The 26,728-nt window shown below is 37.4% G+C and overlaps 1 protein-coding gene across 2 annotated transcripts in view; it reads left to right on the forward strand.

The window, feature by feature from the left end:
- LOC117399689 (disks large-associated protein 1-like) overlaps positions 1–26,728 on the forward strand; it is a 306,080-nt gene that overhangs the window by 102,508 nt on the left and 176,844 nt on the right. For both annotated transcript variants that reach the window (XM_059022523.1, XM_033999025.3), the window contains exon 3: positions 16,567–16,649. The gene's annotated coding sequence lies outside the window, so the exon portion shown is untranslated. The remainder of the gene's footprint in view (positions 1–16,566; positions 16,650–26,728) is intronic.

Genomic DNA, 26,728 nt, shown 5'->3' on the forward strand with positions numbered 1-26,728 from the left:
ATTACTGTGTTGTATTTGTAGATGTATGACTGGTGAAAAGCCACATTGCTATTGTCTGCAGGGCGAGCATAATGCCATCCGCCCTGATTTATTATTGTGTTGCATGTGTGTGTGTGTGCTCTTGTGAGAATGCATGACTGTCGGCTGGTGAATTATTAAATTGGCAGACAGTCACACAATCTAATTTAAACTCGTGTGGAATGTGGCTAGGGGTTGATCATTTAATTGTATTATTAACTCCTAGCCACAGGACATATAAAGTCGAGATCTACCCATGTCAGCAGAGCGTAGGTGAGAGCCTGAGAGTTGGAGTTACTTTGGCCCTTGCACCGTTTTATTTTTTTACTGTGGAAAGTCTGTTTATAGTTTTGTCACTTTATTAAATAAACGCAGTAGCGCCGTTTTGCCCCCACCTACCTTTGTGTTGACTACTGCTTCCTGAGCCTGATGTCACCCACACACCACAACCCGAGCCATCTTTGTGACATATGGTGTCAACATGGGATACAGCTCCTCCGGCGGAATCAGGTCAGGAGCAGTAGTGTGGGAAAACGTGTTTTTTGTATTCTTGTGGAAGAGTGTGGTTTTCTAAATTAAAAAAAAAAATAAATAAATAATAAAATAAAATAGGAAATTCCCTGCGTCCCAGGGAATTCGGGGCAAAGACCTGGATGTGTTTTTGGAGGCTTGTGCGAGCCAGGGGGATGGTGCCCCCTGTGCAAACGCTATGGACACGGAGTGGCTGACTGCCCTCTCCCAGATACAGAAGAAGTGCAGTTTCCACGCCAGCTTCCGGAGCCAGAGTGTCCAGTGCCCGGGGGGGGGGGGCTCATGGGAAACAGGAGATTTGCCGGCCCGAGTGAAAGAGAGGGAGGAGTTGCTGGATCGAGAAGGAAGAATTTCCGAACTGTGGGATCAAGAGGGAGGACTTGTCGACCCAAAAGGAAGAGGGGGAGGAACTGCCGTCCCATATAGAAGGTGAGGAACTGCCGTCCGAAATGGAAGAAGGGAATTAACTGCTGTCACCAGCTCAAGCACCAGTTCCCAGCGACCGAGGGAGAACCGCACCAGTTCCCAGTGACAGAGGAAGAACCACAACTGTCTCTAGAATTAGAGGGGAGACAATCTACTGCTCCCGCCTCCACCACTAGGGGAATATTCGCTGCTTCTGCCTTCATTGCCAGGAGACTATCCGCTGCTCCCGCCTTCGCCGCCAGGAGACTACCTGCTGCTCCCGCCTTCGCCGCCAGGAAACTACCTGCTGCTCCCACCTGCGCCAGCAGGAGACTGCCTGCCGCTCTCACCTCCACCACCAGAGTGGCCAACCCCAGCATCACGACTGGTCATCACTTGGGGGAGAAGTGGAGCTCCCACTGCTGCCTTCTTGGCCCCTTCTGCCATCACCTCCATAGGGTCCACTGCTGCTGTCGCCTCCTGAGGGTCCGCACTTGCTCGTGTCCTGTGCTGCACCGCCTGGGGCTGCCGAGCCTGCACCACCTGGGGCTGCCGAGGAGTTGTGTTATAAAACAAGGCATTGCCATCGCCTGGGGATGCCAGTTCGCCATCGGCTGGGGATGCTGATGCCACGTCTCTTCCGCTCAGGGCTGCCTGCTGCCCTGCATCACCTAGGGTTGCTGCCTGCTGCCCTGCCTCGCCTGCAGTTGCTGCCTATTGTCCTGTCTCACCTGGAGCTGCTGTCTTGGGTAGCCTGCTCGCCGTCGCCCAGGATTGTCCATTCGCCTCCGCACCCGGGAGGCCAAGTGTCACTGTCCAGGTTGCCATTTGTGAGCCACTGGAAGCCTCCGTTCACACCCCAGAATGTGGACCTGAACTTTTGGAACGCCTGCTGCACACAAGGAGGGGGGGGGGGGGGCATATGTGGCAGGGTGCCCCGCCACTTTGTATATATTTTGTGAACCTTTTACTTGGCCATTGCGCCATTTTATTTTCTGTTTGTTATTTTGAAAAGTCTGTTTATATTTTTGTTACTTTATTAAATAAATATTGCCCGCACCTACCTTAGAGTTGACTACTGCTTCCTGAACCTGACGTCACCCACACACACCACCCGAGCCATGTTTGTGACACACTGTCATCATCATTGTTCTGTTTATTGTTTATGTTTGTTTTGCAGTGGAGTTTTGTGGTAATGCCATCTGAAAAACGTGTCTGCAGCTTTTTTGTCTTCCTGCCTAGTTTCCGTCAATACTTTGTTCATATGTACACTGTACAGCTTGCAGCCGTCTGAAACAGCAGCCATCCCCCCACAGGCAAATTACACAGTTCAGGAAAATGAGCCAGAATCATGGTGTTAGACGCATCCTGTAACCTGTCTTGATAAATGAGTGGCCTCTTCCCAGCAAGTAAAAAAGCGTATGGATACAGCTTTAATTGAATGTGCCCTCGAAGGTTTTGTCAACCAGATAGAAGGCTGATTCATGCCAAATACAATTAATATACTCCATTAAAAATAATAAATTATATATTTTTTGCTATTCCTTTTTATCCTCTGGCCCGATTAATTATACAGACCACATTTGACACGGGAGGCTGGATGTATAAAGGTTGTTTGTGTAACAGTCTTTGGTGATGAAATTGTAACCCTTTTATTTCATATGTAACTTACTACTGATGTATACACCTGTCAGGTGTCATCTGTTGTCATAATGAGTTGCATAAGAAATTAAGAATTATGGTACAACAGGTTGTTGTGATGTGCTGAAATATCACAAATGCTGTGGGCGTTATGAGGCACAACATCATAGATGGAGTGCCACTGACCCAACACTGTTGTGACATTTTACCACATCATAACATCCTGGAGCACCATAATTTGATTATAAAACAGCTTTAATCATAGTTACTTACTAACATACTAATTAGGCACTTGAAGAGTAAGTAGTTCTGAAAAATATAGGGTTATACATCCCCCGTGTTGATACAACTGTTTCAATAATGTACATGGAATTTCTTTTATTTTCATTGTAAACACCCTGACAACTTTTTACACTTATAACTTTAAACTATGTTTCAACGCTATTTTCAAAATGGCCACTGTAGTGCACTGGGGTTTGAGATCTGTCCCTAAATCAGTGGTTCTCAATCAGATGATCCGTGTGAAAAGGTTACATAATTCCAGAAAGAAAGTGGCAGCATAGTTTATTGAACCCATTGCAAACCCAAAATTTGACACCTTAAAAACTCAGCTACAAAAGCAGGAAGAAAATGCATACATGGAGAATATCTTCAAGTTAAAGAAAGGTCTAAACTCTCCGTCCATATATAGTTTTGGAGTGTCTAAAATGTATTCTTTACTGGAGTTTTGGTGTATTGCGCTCACGTGCACTCAACACAGCAGCTTGTAAAGTAAGGGATAACACAAGACAAGGCATACATTGTGTTTCATTAACATACTGCTGTAGTTGGGTTGGAGGCATGAAGCGAAGCAACGCACAAGCCCCGGAGTGTTATCCCACTTATAAAAAGGATACAATAAAAAATAACAAATAAAAAGTGTTTTTGTTATTATATATCCTTCCGCTTTGGAAACAAAATAGTCAAACATCAAACAAGGTTGTATATGTTATAAACATTAAACTGAAGGTTTTCAACATTTCCATTTATTGTAATTAATTAAAATGAATAAATCCTCCGCGCTGACATAGCCTGCAATGTTTGCCTTGTTAGTGACCAAGCATTTAAAAATGCCAATCATGTATTTTTGTTGATAATGAAAAGATACAGAAAAGGAGGCAAAGACAAAGTTCACTATCCACGTATTACAAAAATACATTATTGGCATTTTAAATGCTTACACTAACAGGCTACCATTGTGGTTTATGTGAGCACTGTTTATGGAGTGATTGAGACCAGCACTGAGGCGAACATAACACAAGGGTACTCTTGATCAGCCAAATTACGCACTGAAACAAACATTATCGTAACAGACCGTTTTGATTTTCAAGACAAATACTTTTTAAGTCAATTGCCATTTCTTTATATTTCATCAGCTCAATAAAAACAACAGCTGCCCAAGAAATTTTGTTTTTTTCGATTTCATTAAATTGTTGACTTGTTAAATCTTTGTGTCTCTTGCTTTTTATTTTTTCTTGTAATTCTAGCCACTTGTCGACTGTCATGCCTCTGAAAAGATCCAATGCGACGAAAGGAATGTCACTCATTTTTAAAAACTTTAAAAGACCCCTCACAACAATGTGGATATTTATTGTGAGTTTAATATGTCGTGTATTCATAATTTATTAATTGAACTGTGCTTCGTCAAAAATAAGTTCCGTCGTGCATTATACAGTAATAACTGCACGGTAAAAAAAAAAAAAATCCGCAACCGCCAATCAGCGTGCAGCATCCAAACATTCCGTATAAATAAAGATTATAGCTGGAGATTCGTAGCTCCGACTGTGCTGGGACCTCATGTGTGTATTGTAACGTTTTTCCCCTCCTCTGTAAATTTGTATTAATGAAAAGTAAACTAGAGCCATTCTTTAAAATAACTTTGCTCACAGAAACAGGCACACCCATCGCATTAAAACAAAGAAAGGTAATACGTCTACGGTTATTATTATAGTGATTTTTCTTTTAATATGCTTATTTTTCAGTCAGCTATACTGTTTATTGTGTGGTCTGCTAAGATAAAAAAAAAAAAAAATCAGGTGGTCCGCAAACAAAAAAGTTTGAGAACCACTGCTTTAAATCACTGCAGGAAGAGCAATAATAATAATAATAATAATAATAATAATAATAATAATAATAATAATAATAAACCATAACAACAAGTGCTCTGGCTTTGCTTTTCTATACCACATATCATGGCTCATTATTGCTGTGTTACCTGTTTGACAATGTGGGCAATAATCCTTACACTAGTCCTTGGACTAGTAGCTTTGGTGAGAATATGAACAGCAGTAGATTGTATTGAGTGGTTTGCTCAGCTTCAATGTCATTAATAGAGTCAATGTAATTTAAACCCATTTGCTCCAGGTCGGTTTTCAATATTGTATTTTTGTAGTGAAAGCGCAGGTTAGATTGGATTAATAAAGTCCTCATACATCAATCTACAATTTCTTGTTTGTTTGTTTCAGTGTGGGAGTTGTGTTTTTTTTTTGTTCGTTGAATGTTAGGTATTGCATATATTCTCCCTGGCCCAACTGTTTTTTATTGAAAATGCTTTAATATAAGGGAAGGGTTCATGGAGTCCCCATTTTCTTCAATTTCCTGATATGTTCTATTCCAGGATTCTCTCATTAATGTTCCATTCCAGGGGTTGTTCAGTGAACATTATCAATTTCAGTGCCAGGTTATTTTAACCTTCTTAATCATACAGACGATTTACTTTCAGGCAGTGTCCTAACAAGCTGTATTTCCCAACTAGGCAGTGCAATACCAGTATGAGTGTTGCAATTTATAGAGATTTGTATTCAAATAAAAGGAGGGTGTGAAGGTTTTCATAATGAGCTACGTTCCCTCTAAGACTTTCATTTAGTTAGCCACTGTGGCTAAAGAAACTTAACATAAACTTAAAGGGTACATGAGGACCTTTTTATTTTATTGTGTTACATGTTCCCATGTGTTGCTACAACTGTTTATGTAAGGTGTGTGTATTGTTTTAATTTTAATTTTTTTTTTAACATTTTGACTACTTTTTAATTGCATTCCCTGCCTCAAGATGGCTTCCGATGTACCCGCATGGACTGCTCAGAACTACATTTCCCATCATCCTCCTGCGCACTGGTAAATTCATCTCTGTTACATAGTTACCTTATGTACCCTTTAAGCCACTTAACAATATTGTAAATAAGTTAAACATACTGTTTCACAAGGCAAAAGACTTGTATTTTATTTGAAAATACATAGATATTTAAATGCCTGACCCTATTACAATACACAAACAGTATATTTAAAGTGCACTATAACTCTGATTCCCATTTAATAAATGTCAAACGTAGTCCTACATGAAAAAACGTCACTACAGATTTCCTAAATTCTGAATAGGTTTGCAGAGATATTCCTGTACTGCATAATCCTTTACATTATTTTGACTGTGACGCATTTTCTTTCCACTGCAGGACAGTGCTATTAGGGTATATTAATATTAATGCCTACCTGACCAACCGCAGCTCTAGTTACACAATGTAAGTACTAATGTGATCAATGATATCAGTAGGATTGTACAGCCATGACTGTGTTTTATTTTATTATTTTTTTTTTTAACCGTGTTCTTTCACCTGGGACTACTGACAGTAATATTGCACCGATTCGACATTAAAACTCAGTATATCACAGTGAGACGAATACTTCTTTTTAAAATAATAAATGTGTTTATTTTTTTATTAAATTGTTCATCTTTCAAATCCACTCTGTTACTATTTCCAAAATATATTTCAACGCATTTTAAAGAGATGGCAAACTATGAAAAAAAAAAACAACTTAGCTGTGATCTTTTGAAGCTGCGTGTTTCTGGCTTGCCGTCTATGAAAATGTTCTTTTGGGACCAGAGGGTTTGAAACCATGACTGTTTCACCTCCCTGTGACTATCAAGTCATATTTTAGTTGTGTGTACATGGTTGATATTCACATCTTTCTGAACATGATTCTGATAATTTTTTCTGTACAATTTTTTTTTAAAAAACATGTCAAGAATTTTTCCATTTGGATGCCATGTTTTTTTTTAAAAAAAAAAGTTTTACAAGCAGCGCCGTCTGCTGACTTTCTAATTAGAACCTCTGTCCTCCCGCCAAACACAACGTTTGTGGCATACATTTTACGTGAATAAGCTAAAGGGCTTTCATTGACCGAAATGAAATCAAACTAAACAGTCTGTATTGATTCATCTACCAGCACACTCTGAAAGTAATCGTGCTGGCAGTCTTAAACAAGTACATTTTTCAAAACCTTCGCCACCGTGGCGAACTTGGTGAAAAATAGTTGAGCCACAAGGGAAAACGTTTCACTTGTGGTCACGTGGCGAGCGGCTAACGGGAATGTAGAATGAGCTATTTTCACCTGGATACATACCATACAAGAGACACTCTCTGCTTTGCTACAGTATGAGTCACAGTTTTATGTAAGTGGCTGTGTAAAGCTACAAATTATAATTATGTTGCTTTAGTGTTGAAAGACTAAAAACTTCAGCTGTGGCCTTATAGCATGCTGCCCTTAGGCACCATCAGCTGCTCTTTACATAGACAGCAAATTAGTCTGTTTGTAACTACTATGATGGTAAATGTGGTGGCTCTGCAATGCTAAGTGCTTTGTTCCTGAAATTGTATCTATAAATGTTGTCACTCTTATGTAGTTTACTCATTAAGCTTAAAAGCACTTTGAAATGCATATACAGTACTGCTTGAGTGCAAAATAAGTTTAGTGAAATGATTATATTAGAATTTCAGATAGAGATTTTAATTGCCTTTAAATTACTTTAACGGACAATAATTTTAGTGCAGTGCTTATTTATATAGGTTATGGACATTTTATTTTTCTTTCTGCTGTACATGAGCCTGTGTAAATTATACAGCAATGTTTTTTTAGCTGTGGTATACAGTAGTGCGCTTATTGATGATTCCTTAACACAAAACCTAACCTCAATGACAATAACCTAGATTGGTTTTACTTCTTCCTCTTCTACCTAACCATTGACAATTTACTTTGTCAGCTATGCATTTAAGTTTAGGAAACAGGTGGGGTTTTTTTTTTAACTCAACCTTGTATTTTTCTATTTCTCTCTTTACCTTCATACCCTTACTATTCTTCTCATACAAATGTGGTTTCCTACACCGAATGAGTTCATTCATCTACAATCTTTCCTTTATTGTGTTAGTGAATGGATTTATGCATCGTCAGTGTTTTAAAGCGGGAAACCTCTTGGTAACCATGGGTGAGTGTTTTTCCTTTTGAAGGTGCTTGTGTCCAATACTCGTCATAATAACTCAAGCGATGGCATCATCTTACCCGTGCACCATGACTCAACTCCACCTGATCCAGCCTCACACCAAGCTGATGCACTACCTTACCTCTTCAGACTCCTCAGTGCAAATGGACAATCACCGCCCTTCCATTGCCAGCTCTAAATACAGCCCAAATCACAGCCCACAACTCCAAGTAAACACACACTCCCCCGCTACTTCTACTTCCCACGAAATAGTCCGCTCCTGTTCAGTAGAGGCCCATCACCACACGCCTCCATTTACCTCCTGGTGCAGCTCAAGGCTCGTCTTGCAAAAGCAACCAAAAAGGTTGTACTTATGCAATTCCTTGTCAATGTATTTTGTTTATCCTGAAGTTCTACAAAAATGCAACCATATCTGTCATCTAAGTATTTGATATGCCATCAGTACCGTTAACCAAGTTATGTTTCATCGGTGCAAATGAAGTGGTACGAAATTATGTCTTCCGTTGTTGACTGAGATTTCGGTAACTAACAAATCATACACACCTATAAAGACGATTTAAAAAAAAAAAGAAAGTAACGTGTGCCACAATATCGTTGAATCCTGCATTGTATGACCTTATAAATATAAGGTGACAACTACAACTGAGCTGTTTTGAAAATGAAAGCTAATTCCAGCATGGTACCCCTACATTTAAAAGATTCAATGCAACATGCTATACTAACTGGTTTGTTCATAAATATGTATGCTTGCACCCTGCCTTTTCACTACATTTATAAATGCTGTACAATTTTGAAGAAATTAACTAAGAAGTAATAACAGAATAAGGGATATCAACCAAGGTTTAAAAAAAGAAAATACGCTGGGTTTGTTTTATTAAACAGTGACATTAGTTAGCCATGTGTGTATATATACATATATAACATTGTGTGTTAAAGCACACGTTTCACTAGTTAAACAGGAGAAGTACGCAAGGTAGTGATATTTAATTATAAAAATTTAACAGATAGATAAATTAATGCACCTCAAGATTGTATTTCTCCAAATTCTAAATAGGAAAAACCTGCTCCAAAATAGCCGTTTTATCTTTATTTGGCCCTCAGGCTAATACCCTAAGGCCAAGCTTTCATATCAATCTCTCCAGTTGTGTTAGAAAACTGCACCATTGCCTAAACATATCCAGCTAAGCATGTGCAGACTTTAGAATGTGGATCCTATTCCACAAAAATTGGAATGGCAATTACATGTAACTTCTTGTTCAAAGCAGCTCACATTCCAGGGATTGAAAACACGATTTCTGACTCTCTCCCATTTTCAGTTTCAGCAATTCCACTAAATATTTGCATCAGCCAACCCTCAGAATCTCCCAGTTCCTTCATTTAGGAAAAACCTTCATGATTCACCTTCAGACAGAAAAAGGGAAGGTACAGGGATAGGTATCAAAATGCCAGGTATCAAAATGCAGGAATATATTGCGTTGCTTCATGTTAAAATTGAGATCAGTGCGATATGCAGTTTAGTTAACCTGTCCTGCATCTTCTGCACGCTAGAGGACGATATCTGACTGAAAACAGAGTTGTCACAGATTATTGCTGAAATATAATGTTTCACCAGCAGGTGTCACATGCAAAAGATCAGGTCACTATAAAAGGCCACTATGTGTTATAATTTGATCATACTTGAAATGAAGCTAAATACAACAAAATACAGTACAGTAAATGTGGACCCATGCACAGAAAGTTCTGTGTCAATATACTGATACAACGTACTGCCTTGGGACCGTAAAAACAGCATGTTATAACCGAGGTATGTAATAACCAGATACATGCACATACCTGCCTAATCAGCACAAAAATCAAAACCTAGTACAGTACTAATTGATTCATGTACAAATACAATGTATGTAGTATAAAGGTGTATTACAGAAGAAACAATATCAAACAATGTAACAAGTAGCTAGTACTGTACATTACTATGCAGAGTGTAAAATTCTGTATTTTAATTATTTAATACAGGAATTCTATGTTGCCTTGGATAAAGATGGTCAGCTAAATGAATTATAAAAAATAACAAAAAAACATGTAATTAAGATAGCGTACAGGCAATGTATGTTATTTGTAGTATTATTATTATTATTATTATTATTATTATTATTATTATTATTATTATTATTATTATTATTATCAGTTTTATTATGTCTATTATTACTGTACTGTATTTATTTGTTTATTTTACTAATTACAGTATAGTATTATTCAGTACATTAAGAAGTATTTTAGGTCCTGGCTACATTAGCGTTTTAGAACCAAGTTAAGGGTTCAAAACCTGTTTAACAGTGCTTAAATCGATTTGCATCCACACTAAACACGGTTCATAACTGAGTTCAACAACCGAGTTTGAATCCTACTCAGGAGGTCGTCTCGAACTCGATTGCCGGCATAACTGGGTTAGATAAACTGGTTTATCTGTAATCTGGACGGGAACTGTGTTCGAGTCTGGTTACACAGTATCCTCCGATATCCCCTAGTGCTTTGCGGTAGTACATTGCCATAATCCCCTTGGTTACATGAGACAAGAATATAGAAAAGACAAGCCCGAATTAAAATACAGGAGGATTTATTCTTGTTATATTCCATTTGTACAGTCAGATATGCTAATGTACTGTAGTACACAAAACTTAAAATGTGTCCAAAACACTTTTTAAATTATCTTAGATCACATCACATATTAGCAAGTTAAGGGTTTTTATTTTGACTTTTAATTGAATTAAAGAACATCTTATCCGCCCCAGATTTTCCCTTTGTGCAAATGCACATCTAATTTGTCTACTATGATATGGGCATTTTTTCCCTCATATGAATTCTTCCCTTTTGATTACTTAGGCACTTTCTCATAGCTCCTCCGTTCTGCTCCCGTGTTGAATAATGAATAATGTGTATAGATTACAGTGGTTTCTGGGATACAGTCATCCAGTGAAATGTTTTTCAACAACAGCTGGGTTAAACTAACCCGGTTTCATTACGGCAATCTGGATGCTCTAACACTGTTGGTCTAGGGTTCAGGTAAATCGGTTTTGAACTCGGTTGTCGATTTTTTTGCTCTGATGTTGTGGACAAGGCCTCAGCGAAATTGATGATCGTTTAGCGCTGGCCATGACAATACTGCATAAATTACAGTAATATAGAGCAAGGTCAAATTCAAACAGCAGTAGGCCTACGAGTATGCAATATGTGCAGCACAGACCACTGCGTGCCATCGCAGTGTGTGCATAATAACAGGAAGTATGCAAAGGAGAACAGTATTTAATACGATTTTGTTTGGTTTCGTGATACTGGTTCTTTATATCAGTGTGTACATTATATCCCAGGTATGTTTTAAATGGGTTTGACTAATATATATATTGCGAAAGTATTCGGCCCCCTTGAACTTTGCGACCTTTTGCCACATTTCAGGCTTCAAACATAAAGATATGAAACTGTAATTTTTTGTGAAGAATCAACAACAAGTGGGACACAATCATGAAGTGGAACGAAATTTATTGGATATTTCAAACTTTTTTAACAAATAAAAAACTGAAAAATTGGGCGTGCAAAATTATTCAGCCCCCTTAAGTTAATACTTTGTAGCACCACCTTTTGCTGCGATTACAGCTGTAAGTCGCTTGGGGTATGTCTCTATCAGTTTTGCACATCGAGAGACTGAAATTTTTGCCCATTCCTCCTTGCAAAACAGCTCGAGCTCAGTGAGGTTGGATGGAGAGCATTTGTTAACAGCAGTTTTCAGTTCTTTCCACAGATTCTCGATTGGATTCAGGTCTGGACTTTGACTTGGCCATTCTAACACCTGGATATGTTTATTTGTGAACCATTCCATTGTAGATTTTGCTTTATGTTTTGGATCATTGTCTTGTTGGAAGACAAATCTCCGTCCCAGTCTCAGGTCTTTTGCAGACTCCATCAGGTTTTCTTCCAGAATGGTCCTGTATTTGGCTCCATCCATCTTCCCATCAATTTTAACCATCTTCCCTGTCCCTGCTGAAGAAAAGCAGGCCCAAACCATGATGCTGCCACCACCATGTTTGACAGTGGGGATGGTGTGTTCAGGATGATGAGCTGTGTTGCTTTTACGCCAAACATAACGTTTTGCATTGTTGCCAAAAAGTTCGATTTTGGTTTCATCTGACCAGAGCACCTTCTTCCACATGTTTGGTGTGTCTCCCAGGTGGCTTGTGGCGAACTGTAAATGACACTTTTTATGGATATCTTTAAGAAATGGCTTTCTTCTTGCCACTCTTCCATAAAGGCCAGATTTGTGCAGTATACGACTGATTGTTGTCCTATGGACAGAGTCTCCCACCTCAGCTGTAGATCTCTGCAGTTCATCCAGAGTGATCATGGGCCTCTTGGCTGCATCTCTGATCAGTCTTCTCCTTGTATGAGCTGAAAGTTTAGAGGGACGGCCAGGTCTTGGTAGATTTGCAGTGGTCTGATACTCCTTCCATTTCAATATTATCGCTTGCACAGTGCTCCTTGGGATGTTTAAAGCTTGGGAAATCTTTTTATATCCAAATCCGGCTTTAAACTTCTCCACAACAGTATCTCGGACCTGCCTGGTGTGTTCCTTGTTCTTCATGATGCTCTCTGCGCTTTAAACGGACCTCTGAGACTATCACAGTGCAGGTGCATTTATACGGAGACTTGATTACACACAGGTGGATTCTATTTATCATCATTAGTCATTTAGGTCAACATTGGATCATTCAGAGATCCTCACTGAACTTCTGGAGAGAGTTTGCTGCACTGAAAGTAAAGGGGCTGAATAATTTTGCACGCCCAATTTTTCAGTTTTTTATTTGTTAAAAAAGTTTGAAATATCCAATAAATTTCGTTCCACTTCATGATTGTGTCCCACTTGTTGTTGATTCTTCACAAAAAATTACAGTTTCATATCTTTATGTTTGAAGCCTGAAATGTGGCAAAAGGTCGCAAAGTTCAAGGGGGCCGAATACTTTCGCAAGGCACTGTATATGCACTTCTGTTGCATTGTAATACATGGGGATGGGACTATTTGCTAAAACTGTATTTGTAGGTCTTTATTATTTAATTTGTATTATTATTGTTAGTAGTAGTATTAGTATTATTAATATTATTACTAAATGTAGGCTAAGATACATTTTACAGTGAGCCCTTAAAGGCATTTCAGTCCAGATGCCATGAACAGTTTCAAATACTGTTTGTTTGATATACATTTGTTTTTTAAAAAGTTTACAAACTGACTTTCTGACAGATAAGGGTCAATTGCAGTGTACCAAATGTACTCCACTTGATGCGGCCAACGGGGATTAAGTGAGTTTGATACATTTGCTTCGACTAACGTATACCGCTCAAATGCTCTACAAATACAAGACAGCCTTTTTCAAGCAGGCTAGTACAAATGATTACATGTACTCAGATACCACATATGCTTTGTGTAGATCGATGGACTCCTTATCTTTTATAAGAAGAAGAAGAAATCCTGTGGATGTTCAAAATGAACACAGGGAAAAACTATGCGACATTGTCAATAATCACTATAAACTGGGGGGAAATAATGTGGTCTAATTATATTTGCACTGCAACGCACAGAAAATGTTTCTAAATTGTGGTTTGTAGTTTCTATTTACTGGTCTATGTGTTAGTTACAATGATCAGTCTAACTTGGTCAACTTGATCAGATCAACTAAAGTAGTTAACTGGATCTTCTCATTGGTATGTTGTAATTGGCACATTTGTTTCGAGTCCTGAGGATTGTCTAGTCCCAAAGTTAAAATAAATGAACAGAGAACAAACAAATAAATAAATGTGTTTGGAAATTGTGTCTAGGTTTGATAATTACAGGTAATGCATTATATATATATAGAGAAGCTTTGCCTAATGCGTGCATCTGTTTTTAAAACAGTCAGGATGAAAGGTTGTTCATCACTTAGTTTAAAGGTATTAAAGACAGAAATTCCAACCTTTGCTACGTTTTAGTGTTATCGAATTACAACAGTCTCACAACAGATGAATAGCTGACCATGGCTGCCACTGTAATTACATCTAGCTACATAAAACCAACTTACCCTTAGGGCCAGCGACTGCCATCTCAAAATACATCTCAGTGCAACAACCTTCCCTCAGAATTGGAGCAGGGACAGACAGTGTCAGAGTTTCACCTTAACTGAGGGCAGTCCCGTCAGGAAAGAAGGTGAGATTCTCGACCACATAAATTGTACCCACTTTTACCTTAGAATAGAAGCTTAATTCTGCAGCAACTCTTTGCGGTACGAAATACAAAAAGTCAAAACTGCATAAATCACTCCCCCAGTCCAAACTGTCAAACATTCACACATTCAGTCCACAATACCTATGTGAGTGTTGCTTTGCCTTTCAGTCTTTTGATAAATATATAATGTGTATACTGCTAAAAGGGCGTGGCCAGAAATTAGACACAAAGATAAAAACTTTTTCATGACCCCATACCAATTTGTGGGATGTAAAGTAGGCTTTATAAGTTAATCTGTGTAATATATAAATGGTCTTTCTATCAAAGGAAACCATTAGGCTTAGTAATATTCTGCAGTTGATCATTACAAGTAATAGATGATGATACTGTTACGCTAAACCTTTTTTTGTATAAACGAATTTAGGACACTTGAAAGTCAAGCATTTGTAAATGCTTGTGGACTGTTGTTTTCGTGTATTGTTTGATCATGTGAGCTAATTAAAATAAATCTTTCATTGTTTTGTATAATACATTCCAACCAAGTGTGAAATTACAATTTCTCCCTACAGCAGTTGGGATTAGTTTGGCACTTTTGTATTTAATCATAAACCGACATTCTGTACTATACCCCTGCTGATGTTTCAGACATGCAGAAACTATAGGTTATAACGTTCCTACAGCTGGACTTTTGAAATGTGCTTAATACAATATGTGTAATTCTTTAATATTTACAAAGCAAAAATAAATATACTGGGCTGTGGTTGTGTCATTAATTCCAAACATATAAGTGTCTCTCATCTCAGTGTATTTGTTTGTCCTGCTGTTAGCTTTGTTTTAATATCAACATCGTCTGCAGGCAGGGGGCAACTTGATGTACAGTAATATATGCACAAAAATGTAAAATAATTTTTATAATTAAGAAGGTGGCAGATATGTCAATTCAGATGTACTGTATATACACAGTTACAGAGCTAAAGATCTGTGGATAAATAATTAAAATTGGAGCATGTGTGCAATTTTAATTATTTATCTAGCTAGTGTATTTCTGTTTAATAAACACATGAGGGCCCTATTTTAATGATTTAAATGAAGGTGGTGTTTAGATCTGCCACCATTTAAATCTATTGACTAGAACCAAGTATAATTTAGTTTTTGTGTTTAAACATTATTTCATCTGTATTGGGGACTCCTTTATAATAGTTTCTTTGAAAAACAAAAACCTGCCTGCTGTTATATTGCACCGTAGCACAGAGACAGACATTTTAAAACAAACCCTTCCTACATTCTGACTATGAGTCCACTGTGAGTCATTGCAGTTGTTCAAATGGATATTTCTTTAAGCGTACTGTAACAGAGATGGATGATGTGGTGACATCAGGCCAGATGCAGGAACAAAAACAAACACAATACTGCAGTGCAAAAGCCGCTGCGGCGCAGTTTATTGTTAAACACAAAAATAAATAAAATATTTTAACAAAAACACTGCTCACAGAGCAAAATAAATATTCAAACAAAAACAAATCTCGAACAAATAAAACACAACAAAACTCAGGTCAGGCTGGGCAATCGCTTTCACTGATCCTGTATTTTTAAACACACTCTGCTTGCTCTCGTTCTCTCCTCTGAACACCCACACCGAGTGCAGAGAGCTGCAGGCTATTATGCATGTGACCATCTCCCGATTAGCAACAAATGAATCCCTTAATCAGTTCGGGAGATGGCCACCTTCTACACAAGGTTTTTAAATACTACTGGCAGAGGACGAGCTTCCAACCTCGCCACTGCCAGAACACATTTAAATGAAACTAACAAAAACATACGGCTTTGCCGTCACATTCATGAATAAATAAATAATAATAATAATAATAATAATAATAATAATAATAATAATAATAATAATAATAATAATAATAATACAAAACAAATATAAAATAATAAATTGCACAGGGGCGGAGGGGTACCCTGTTCTAAAATAAATAAACAATCATGTACAGGGCTCCTCGCCCTGTTATAGGGACTCACGACTGTCTATGCTTGAAAGTATATTATTGTACCCCTTTGTCATATAAAATAAATAGTATGTAGGTCAATGTATCAGTACAAGCTTTTTAGAATTAAAGTTCTTAAAAGGTTTATACCCATGACTATGCTAAATTATTCATGAGTAAATGCATCCCTCAAGCATACGTTTCAGCCTAATTTCAAATGTCCAATGCTATTTTAATATATCCCCACTTTCTGTGAGTTTGGTTGCGCTAATATTGAGATTATTCTCTATTGCTGGCTTGCGTGCTGGCTGGCCTGTGTTGGTTTGCTTCCTGTTTTTTCATGTAATATTGTGGTCTTTCAACTATGTTGACTCCACCTGTTTCTATACCATACCTTATCTATTATTTTTCTTTTCTTTTGTTATTTTCAGATCACCATTCCTGGGGAAAAGAACTACTCAGAGGGATTTGACTGCCCTGGACCAAATATGCTTACATTAGAAAACTAAAGTGGGTGAGTAAAAGAGAATAGTTCAGTCAATTGTTTAAGTAAACTCTGAACCATGTCAGGAAAATAATGCTATTTCCTTTTACCAGTCCAAGCCATATAAAAGGTGCAGCAGTTTTTAAACATTAAGGTTTGACATCCTCAGGCCCCCATAGTCTTTTATAAAAATGGACTATATACCAATTAGGTTTAAGCCATACCCTGCAGTGAAAACACTAGAGTGGAGCTGTTCATTTCAAGGCTTTTGAGCAATATATGTCTTGTTGAGCTCCACAATAGGCCTCTTTTGAAGTATCACATTTAACTGTTTTAGTTTGAAAAGGCTTAAAGGGAAATCTATAGTCTTAGGTAGATGCAAGTACAGTCAAAATTCAGCATATTGAGGTTGTGTTTAAACATGGAACTTGTTTAATGCGGAAAAAACTACTGAAGCGTTGTCTTACTTGAGGGGCGTCCAAAATGATCAGCATTTTCTGAAAACGTACGAAGCGGGAGTCGTGGGCAGTGAATGTTTTTTTAATCTAAAATGATGACACTTTCATAGAGTCTGAAATATTCACATGCCTTCCAGAAATAGTACTACAGCCACCAGAGAGATCACACCATAATATGTTACTTTTGTTTGAGAAAAAAGATCCTGTTAGCAGACGTTTCATTCACACAGGGCACTGGGGAGTAAAGCATTTAAAAGGCAATGAAAAGTCAACAAGCTCCGATTTATTTTTCTCAGTGTATCTGTTTCAAACTTTTCTTGGGCCTATCAAGTTCCTTTCTGATGAAATGTGTCTATCAGTAAAACATAATAGTGTATATCATGTGTGATCATTTGAATGGCAAATGGTATTCAGTAAACCATTAAATGGAAATACGAATTATTGTTCAATGGCGGAAAATGGTGTTTTTATTTATTATACTGTATTCCTCCTGTATGCAAATACATGCACAATTCATTCAAATAAATACAATAATAATACAGTATGTCTAAAAATCTGTCTGAGATACTGTACAAATATCAGTGGAACCTTTTAAGTCAACTAAGTTCAGTTAGTAAAGAAAGGCGTTAACACTGGAATGTTGTTGAAGCTGACACCCTGGGATCCTTCAAGAAGCTGCTTGATGAGATTCTGGGATCAATAAGCTACTACCAGCCAAATGAGCAAGATGGACCGAATGGCCTCCTCTTGTTTGTAAACTTTCTTATGTTCTTATGTGTAACAAATTATTATTAGGTTATGAGATTATTATTATTATTATTTTTTATTATGAATTTGGGAATTTATTTAGTCGTGTTCTCATCTCCGACAGAAGAGCTAGAGCATCTAAAGAAAAAAATAAAAGACCAATAAAAGTGTTAAAGTGGAAATAATGAGTATTGAAAATATGTTCCATTATAATTTCATTAGTATCAGTATTACCCATACCGTTTCTGCAAGTATATTCTTGGCTACAGAAGACAAGCATAACTCTTCCCCTGGCAGTCGTGCTACGATTATATGTGATGCTAGAAGTGTTATACATTCATAAAGTTGATAGATGTAGTTCTGTTCTCTGGGGAGATGCTGAGTCAGCCCTGTCTGCTTGTGGAACTCCTGTATGTAATTTTATTCTGTGCCAGTAGCAACAGTGTTATATGGTTCAAAACATTTTATAATATTTTGCCTATAACAGATGTTGTGCTCTTGATTTGTTGAGTTACTAAGGAAATGTTCATCTGCAGGTAATACTAAACTTTAACCAGCATCAGCAAAACCACTTACTGCACTCTGAAAATAAATGGTTAGATGTTAAGGCTGTAGACAACATGTCCTCCTAGTTGTGTTTCCTCCAGTCATGAGCATGTGCCAAAGCATTAAAAGACCATTTTGAAAGCAAGCTGATGTCCTTCATAACGAAAACAACTAAACAATGATGTGTACTAAAGCATTTCCTTTAGAAGAAATATAATATGTATGTATATGGAAGAAGCTCATCAATGGTTCTTTAGATACCTGGCTCTAACAAAACCTGATTGATCCAGAAAAACAATGGCTAGGCCATATTGTCTGTCAATAAAATCACCATCAGTTTCTAAGGACACAGTTAATTACACACATTATTGTAGTATGGAGGTATCTAACAGTGCCAAGAAATTTAATTTAGATTGGGTGTCTTATTTCAGTGGCAGGCCATGTTTTCTCTACATCGATCAATAAAGCAATTTTTGTTTTGCCCATTTCTCATGAGGGTTGCAATTTGGACCGCTCAAGGAGCTTATTAATCAGTATATGACCTCAGTATGATACACAGCATCCTGGAAAAAGTGTTGGACCACCGCTGTTGTTTTGTGGTGCTTGGGGGTTGGACATTTGTTGCCCATTTTACCCTGCTTGCTTATTCTATCTTGGTATTCCTGCTAATCATCCCATCCTGAAAAACAGGCAAAAGTTTTTAATAAGAAAAATGCAGTGGCACCTGTAAAGGGTGCTATTTGTTTTAATTTAGTCGTTGCCAATGTTTTTTTACCCCGGTTTTCCCCCCAATTTGGAATGCCCAATTATTATTTGTATCCCGGTTCACCGCTGCAACCCCCTGGCCACTCTGGAAACGGAGGCTGGAACACGTGTCCTCCGAAATGTGTTCCTGCCAATCCGTCATTTTTCGCACTTGAGATCCACAGCGAGGCCACCAGACCTATAGTGCTGGAGGACAACACAGATCTGATGGCTCCACTGCAGAACCGCAGGCACCCTGTCGGCCACAGGGGTTGCTGGTGCACGGTGAACTGTGGATTCCCCTGCCGACCTAAGCCCTCCCTGCCCGAGCGCCAATTGTGTGCCGCTCCCTAGGAACCCCCGGTCATGGTCGGCAGTGACATAGCCTGGATTAGAACCTGCAATCTCCAGGCTATGGGGCGCATCCCTTAAGGGTGCTTTTTAATCATCTCATAAGTCATATTAAGGCTTGAGATGAAGAATGCAAACTGATGGCAGTAGAAACTTAGGATGAAGTAATATAGGTAAGTAATACAAAACATCAATTTTAAATCCGTTCAGACTTTACAATATGAATCATACATTACAGCTAAGAGGATAAAATCATCCCATAATCATGTTGATATAGTGACTCAACAGCAAAACTGTACGTAGGTAAGTCATTAAGAAATCATAGGATGATAGCTTGAATATGTGGGTATCTCTGGCAGCGGTGATTTCAAAATGCAAAGTAATGCCTTGAATCCTACATGATATCATAGGCATAAATGTTGTTTGAGTGTTGATTGAATAATGATTCCCTACAGTAATTTAAATGGATTATCCATGCACATTTTTAAGAGTATCATTTACAAGTGAGACTAATTACAAGAGGTCAGAGTGAAATATGCAGACAGAGTTATACATATCTGAAATCACAATCCTTGGGAATTCTCGAAAGCTGTAAACTATTCAGTCTATGAGTCAGGATTGTAGGAATACTAATACATCTTAGAGATCAAGTTAGATTAGGAGGCTAACCATATCCTAGAAGACAAACCTTCATAACATAAACAGAGCATTTGAAGAATAGGATTTAGAAGATAAACAGAAACATAACAGACACCATTTGGCAGTAAAACTAGTTCTGGAGATTCAAAAGCAGGAGGGATTAGCAGTTTCTACAGATCAGGACTGCAAACAATTGAAAACTATAGCAAGCAGGATTTCCAATACGAAAACTCATGCATAAAATAAAACTGGCAATGCTGAACAAATTGCAGATCTGATAAAAACAGATAAAGTGTGTGGTGTCTGGGAAGTGGGCAATGTAGCAAATCCTCGAAATTGAAACTAAACTGAAGATTGAGGGCTGAAGGAAGTGAGACACATTTTAGGGCCCAAGTTGCAAAGCTTCAACTCATGAGTTATTTAAAGTTTTTCAAAGTCTATGGTCCTCATTTTGAAGAACATTGGGTGTGGCTTTGGATTTAAAGGCACTAGTTTCTGGTGCCTAGTTTGATTCTAGTGCATAAAAGAGAGGTTTAGTTGCTGTTTTGGCAAAATGTGTGTATTTTCTCAGCTTGTTCAGAAGAGATTGTTTATTCCTGCAAACACACTAAATAATAGTAAACAGCAAGTACTCAATGAAAAGACTAGAGAAGGGACTTGTAAGTCCTTTTAAGAAGAGTAATTGGTTTGATGTGGCAGAAAGAAGTTGCAGTGCTGCTGTGGTTCGTGCTATACATAAAATTATATATGTCTTCCTTCATCAACCCTTGTAGAAACAACACCAAGCATCCTAATAATGTGACATCTTTGACACTTGTTCAAGGATTGAGTGTGGATTTTGTGATTAAAATGCATGGGATGATGCTAGCACTGGCCACATAGATGGCACAAGGAGAATAGTAAGTACAGTGCATTATATATAGACTCCAAAGCAGTGTGAGTAATTGTAATGTGGAAGCAAGAGCTGTGGAAATGAATGGGATGAACATGAAGCTTGTTGTAATTTTTGGCAGGTTGTGGCAAGGGGATTTCTTATGAGGGGGAGATATAACTGCCATATATCAGGTCAAAAATGTAATAGTATACTACAATAGGGTGTGTTTTTGCTATTACTGTAGAATACTTTAGAGTTTTTAAGCATCCCTAAGAGTGCATCCTGTATGTTTTGCCAACAGGCTGCAGCTGCCACTAATTCAACTGCTATTATCTCATAAACTGTTTCATATGCTGGCTTTGCTTATTCAGTGTTATGAAAACTCTTCTGGGGAAATCTACCTGTACTCTTCACTTTTCCTGTTCGAATGCTGCCATAGTCCATTCATGTTTTAGTTTCTGGATGACAGAGACCTAACGCTTCAAGATACTGGCTTCATACTCAGGACACAACTTTTTCTTTGTTTCTCTAGGTCAACATTATTATTATTATTATTATTATTATTATTATTATTATTATTATTATTATTATTATTATTTTGTTTATTTAGCAGACACCTTTATCCAAGGCGACTTACAGAGACTAGGGTGTGTGAACTATGCATCAGCTGCAGAGTCACTTACATTTACATCTCACCCGAAAGACGGAGCACAAGGAGGTTAAGTGACTTGCTCAGGGTCACACAATGAGTCAGTGGCTGAGGTGGGATTTGAACCGGGGACCTTCTGGTTACAAGCCCCTTTCTTTAACTACTGGACCACAACATTGGCCAAGTGCTGGCATATTGAGGTCATGTAACAGCTTTATATAACAGTAGAGTTTCAGTTTTTATCTTAATATTTGGCACCCAGCTGTATTCTATGATTTTCTCAGTTAAGTTCTATTACTACTGAGAATTCACTTTTCCATAGCCACATTGTTTTGTCTTTAAACATAACATATATTGTGTGATATTTGATAACATTTACTGTGGGGTCCACACAAAAAGTTACCACTGCCTGATGTACTGGCTGAGTGGTAAAACTATTGTGTAATATACAGTAGTGTGTATAGGTTAAAGACATGATATATTATATGTCGTTCTAAAGACTAGGAGGTGGGATGAAGAGAGATGTTTCTCTTGCTAAGTAGATAAAATGGCAGATTATTGGAATGCAGGGGTAATAATAGCTTGAAGTCTTAGAAGCAGGAAAAAAGATAAACAGCATTGCTTTATAATTGAATCTTTGAGATTCTGTGCAGCAGAGTGATACAAGCAGTTCCTGCAGATCCTATTATCAGAGTACTTCAGTCCTCAGCAGATGCAGAGTTGTCGACAGCTTTGGGGATTCAGATACCGGAGTTGAAAGTATTGTTAATGATTATGATGCAGGGATCACAAAGCAGAGATTGATTTGAAAAAAAAAAAACAGGGACCCAGGATTCAAGCTTACTATCTATTGGATTCCTTCTGCAGAGTGAAGTCAGATTTGGGATTAGAAATATGATATAGATGTCAAAGCATAAGAGGCAAAAAGGACAGAGGATGAATGCAGAGCTGTGGGGTCTGCTCTACATCTCTGATCATGCAAGGACAAAAGCATCTCTGTAGTAAAGAGACATTGCTGTAAGGAGATAGAATCCTTCCCTCGCCACCTGTAGGCAGAGGATGACGTGAAACTGTAGAGATCAGGGTACTGAGTTAGAATTCAATTTCAGCAGGATTGAATAAAAAAAGCTAGAGAAATAAGGATAACATTGAGAGGGAAGCTGAGACGTCTGCAGGGAGTGATAAAACCTACTGCAATTTAATCAAATAATGGTATTGACAAATGATGCTTACACTGTCTGCTCACAGGTAAGATATTAGATCACAGTTACAATTAGAGGGAAGATGAGGGAGAATGTAATAATAAGAGTGACCTGGAAATCATGCAACAGCAAAGGCTTATGATAAACAAGCATAATATATACAGTTACACGTAGGGTTGAAATTATTACCAAGATATGATTAGGGATATTTTTTAAAGAAACTTTGGTGTTAAAAATAGAGTAAAAAATATATTGTACAGGTCAGGCCAAATGTCAGTGAGATATTTTTAATTGGAATATATGCAGTCTTCATTATAGAAATATAGATGCCTGAGCTATATTCAAAGTCACAGTAGGGCACCAATTTATTGTCATATTATAAAATTCAAGTATTACAGAATTTACATTTTTTGACTGTGTGATGCCTGGTTATATACAGTACAAATTAATGGTTATATCCTGGGTACCACTACAGTAGTACTAGCTGGTTACATGAGAAGCAGCTCCCTTTATAGTTCTGACCCTACATTTCTCCTTTGTTAGTTAAAAGGATGAGGTGGGATACAACTGAGCTGTATTAAATTTATACAACCCACACTAGACACTTCACCTCATTTGAACCAATCGATGTAGTGTATTTGCAGTGTGAAACCAATCAATAATCGTAGTTTTTTGTGGGACAGGAAATACTGTCCCACAATATCAAATAAAAAAGTGAACAAATCAGAAACAAAATTGCATCATGAAATAAGGAATAATGCCAGACTAGATAGGAGCACATAAATACAGTAACACAGCGTATATAAAGTACTGTAATCAAAACACAAGGAAACATTTAACACCCTGTATCTCGAACAATGAAATATTCCTTGCATGAATATAGACCTTTCTACCATATTTCCCCTAACCTGTCATTCTTGCTACCCCAGAATATAACACATAAAAATAAACAGATGGCAAAACTATATTAAAGTTTATTAAACTTTTTACAATATTTTAATGAAAAAAACGAAACCAATCTCTTCAGAACACTTTGTTCCTCCACCATAATAAAATACCGTATACATTCGCTGTCTACCTAAGAAAATAAATAATTGCTTAATATAGTGTATCAACAATATATTAAGGTACATTATATCATTACATAGTGCAATTGTCAATTTTATTAAGGATAGTTCTGTGATTCTGCGAGCAAACCTTACTGAACCAAATACTTCAAAGGGTTCAGACTGAGGTTCAAAAGGCTTCACTTTTCACGTTACTAGTTTTCAGACATCATTTCAGAGAATAATGGCACTGTCTTCGTGTTAAAATGTGCTGTACGAATGTAGGACGAGCAAGCGTACTAAGTTAGTCCACCTGAAGAGGATCATCTCAGATCCGATTTGGAACGCTGCAATCAGGATCTTGTTTAGTCTGATTTAGCAGATGATCCACCTGTGGTGATTATCTTCTGGTACGCTGCAACCGGGATTAACAAGTGTACTAACTTTAGTCTAAGCAAGTGGACTAAACCTGCTTAATCCGCTAGTTAGACGCATCAAGTGGACTAACTTTGGTATGCTGCAATCGACCCTTAGTGTATTAGTAAATGTGAATATACAGAACATATTTACAGAATTATAACAGTCAGACCCCCATCTGTATGTAAACTTCCTGTTGACAATTTCTACAATAAGTTATTCCACATACTTCACTATGACCAGTTTTTTTTTAGGTATCAGTATTGTGAAAAGGTAGGTCGCCTCAAAAAGATCATCCAGTAATTGTATGGTAAGCTATTCCCTGATAGTTATGTAACACCTCAAGGGTACAGATGAAAAATGATAGTTTGTATAAAAACCTCGGGAATATGTCTTTAAATATCTTTGAAAACAGCTCCTACAAAAATAATAAAAAAAACAGGATTCAAAGCCCACGCTATTTGCAGGGTATGTTGAATCATACATGCATGTGGGCAGTGACACACAGAGTCTCTGTAACATTCTTCAATCCTGGCAAGAAAAAATTAGCTTACAGCCCTCCAGTAGCATTTATAACCTGCATTTTGTTTTGTTTTTTAATTCATTTAAATAAATGTGTGAATTGGTATGAATTCAGGCAGTAGGTAATCTAAAGGTTTTAGCAAAATGTATAACACTGATGATATGCAGAAACACAATGCATACATATAGTGTTATCCATACATAAAAATAGAGGGCAATTCCCATAATTTAATAAAGGGACAATGGCATTGCTGTTGTGTGTTACAAGGTAATAATGAAAGTCCCAAGTTTACATAGAGATTTGCCCACTTCCTAAGTGAAACAGTGACTTAGAACAAGTCATAGAGGACGCTTAACAATTTAATGTAAAATGGATAGAAAATAGAAAATAGAAAGCAAAGACCGAAACAATGCAAAAACGTATGTCATCGATAGCATATCACGTTCAATTGCTTTTCAGATTGTAATGGTAAAGTGATTTCATAGGTCTAAAGTGCATTGTATTACTTGGGCAACTGCATGTTTAACTAACTGCAACCTGCAAAGAGACCTGTTAGGGAGGCTAGCAAAATGGGATTTATAGTGGTCACTCGGGTTATGAGAAAAGCGTGAATTAATACCGCAAGGTCCAACCATGTGTACATTTACCAGAATTGTTTTGTATTTTAATAGGGGTACTGCATAATTATTAAGCTGGTTTTGGAGCAATGGTATTGTCTTAGATATTGTTCTAAATGTGGTGACATGAATTTAATATTTTTACCACAAAATAAGCCTCTGACGTTGCATAAAAAGTTTCAGGCTTTTAAAGGATATTCTCCAGTGCCATATTATATAATCTGTGGTCTCACAGATGTGTATTCCAGTGTGACAACCAAACACAGGCTAAAGCAATACTTTTTTTGAATAACCAACAAAACCTGTGAAGTTTAGCTACTTGTGGCCTCTGTATCCTTCCTAAACACCCCAGTGAGCACCTCAAAAACAGTTTTCCTCAATGTATTGCAGAGGGACATCCTCACAGAGCAAAAGCCTCTTTCATTCTTTCCCTAAGTGACTGCACGTAGGAGGCTTCATAAACCTCAAGTACCAAGGAAATTGCCATTTATCAAATTGACAGTACTTTAACACCTGTGCTGTAAATAAATTCACATTAAGATTGTTTGATTAAATGTATTCATTTTTGAATGTTAATTTAGCTCTCCCATTGTTTTGCGTTACTCAGTAATGCAACTGCAAATTATTTATTTGTTTATTTACAATTGTATTCACTGAAAAAGCTATATGAGCTACAATAAGCTTATTACAGTCACGTGCAAGCATATACTTATTAACGGGTAGAACCGTTACTAACAGAGATGAATAGTTGAGATAAAAATATTCTAACAGTTTGACTTTTCACCACTTTAAAAAATATATTAATAAATCATTTGGTAATTTTTGTTTGTGCACCATATTTTAAAAGTGCTTGGAACTATTTGAGTGTAGTAAAATATAATGTTTATGTTGATGGATTGCAACCGGAACTATGCTTCTGTCCATCTGAAACCACATGCTTCACAATTATTAACCTCAGAAACTTCCAATTAATGACACCTGTTGCCATGGACCCTCAATTCGTAGTCTTTCAGTAAACTACAATGAATAATTCAGCCAAAACAAAGGTAAATAAATCAATTATACCTTAAGTCATATTAAACAAATATGTGGATGACCATTAATGAGGTATGAGGTTTATATTCAGAGCTATAATTGATATACAGTCATTGAGGTGCTTTAATATCTCAGATTGACTGCTTAGCCTTGTCAGTGTGACTTTAGTGTAAGTCATATTTGCACTTGAGGAAAGATGCTCTCAGTGACCAGAAGACAAGAAAATAGTTCAGGCTCCAAGTTAATCCAAAGGATAGAAAC

This window comes from Acipenser ruthenus, chromosome 4 (assembly GCF_902713425.1).
Source record: "Acipenser ruthenus chromosome 4, fAciRut3.2 maternal haplotype, whole genome shotgun sequence".
Classification (NCBI taxonomy): Eukaryota; Metazoa; Chordata; class Actinopteri; order Acipenseriformes; family Acipenseridae; genus Acipenser; species Acipenser ruthenus.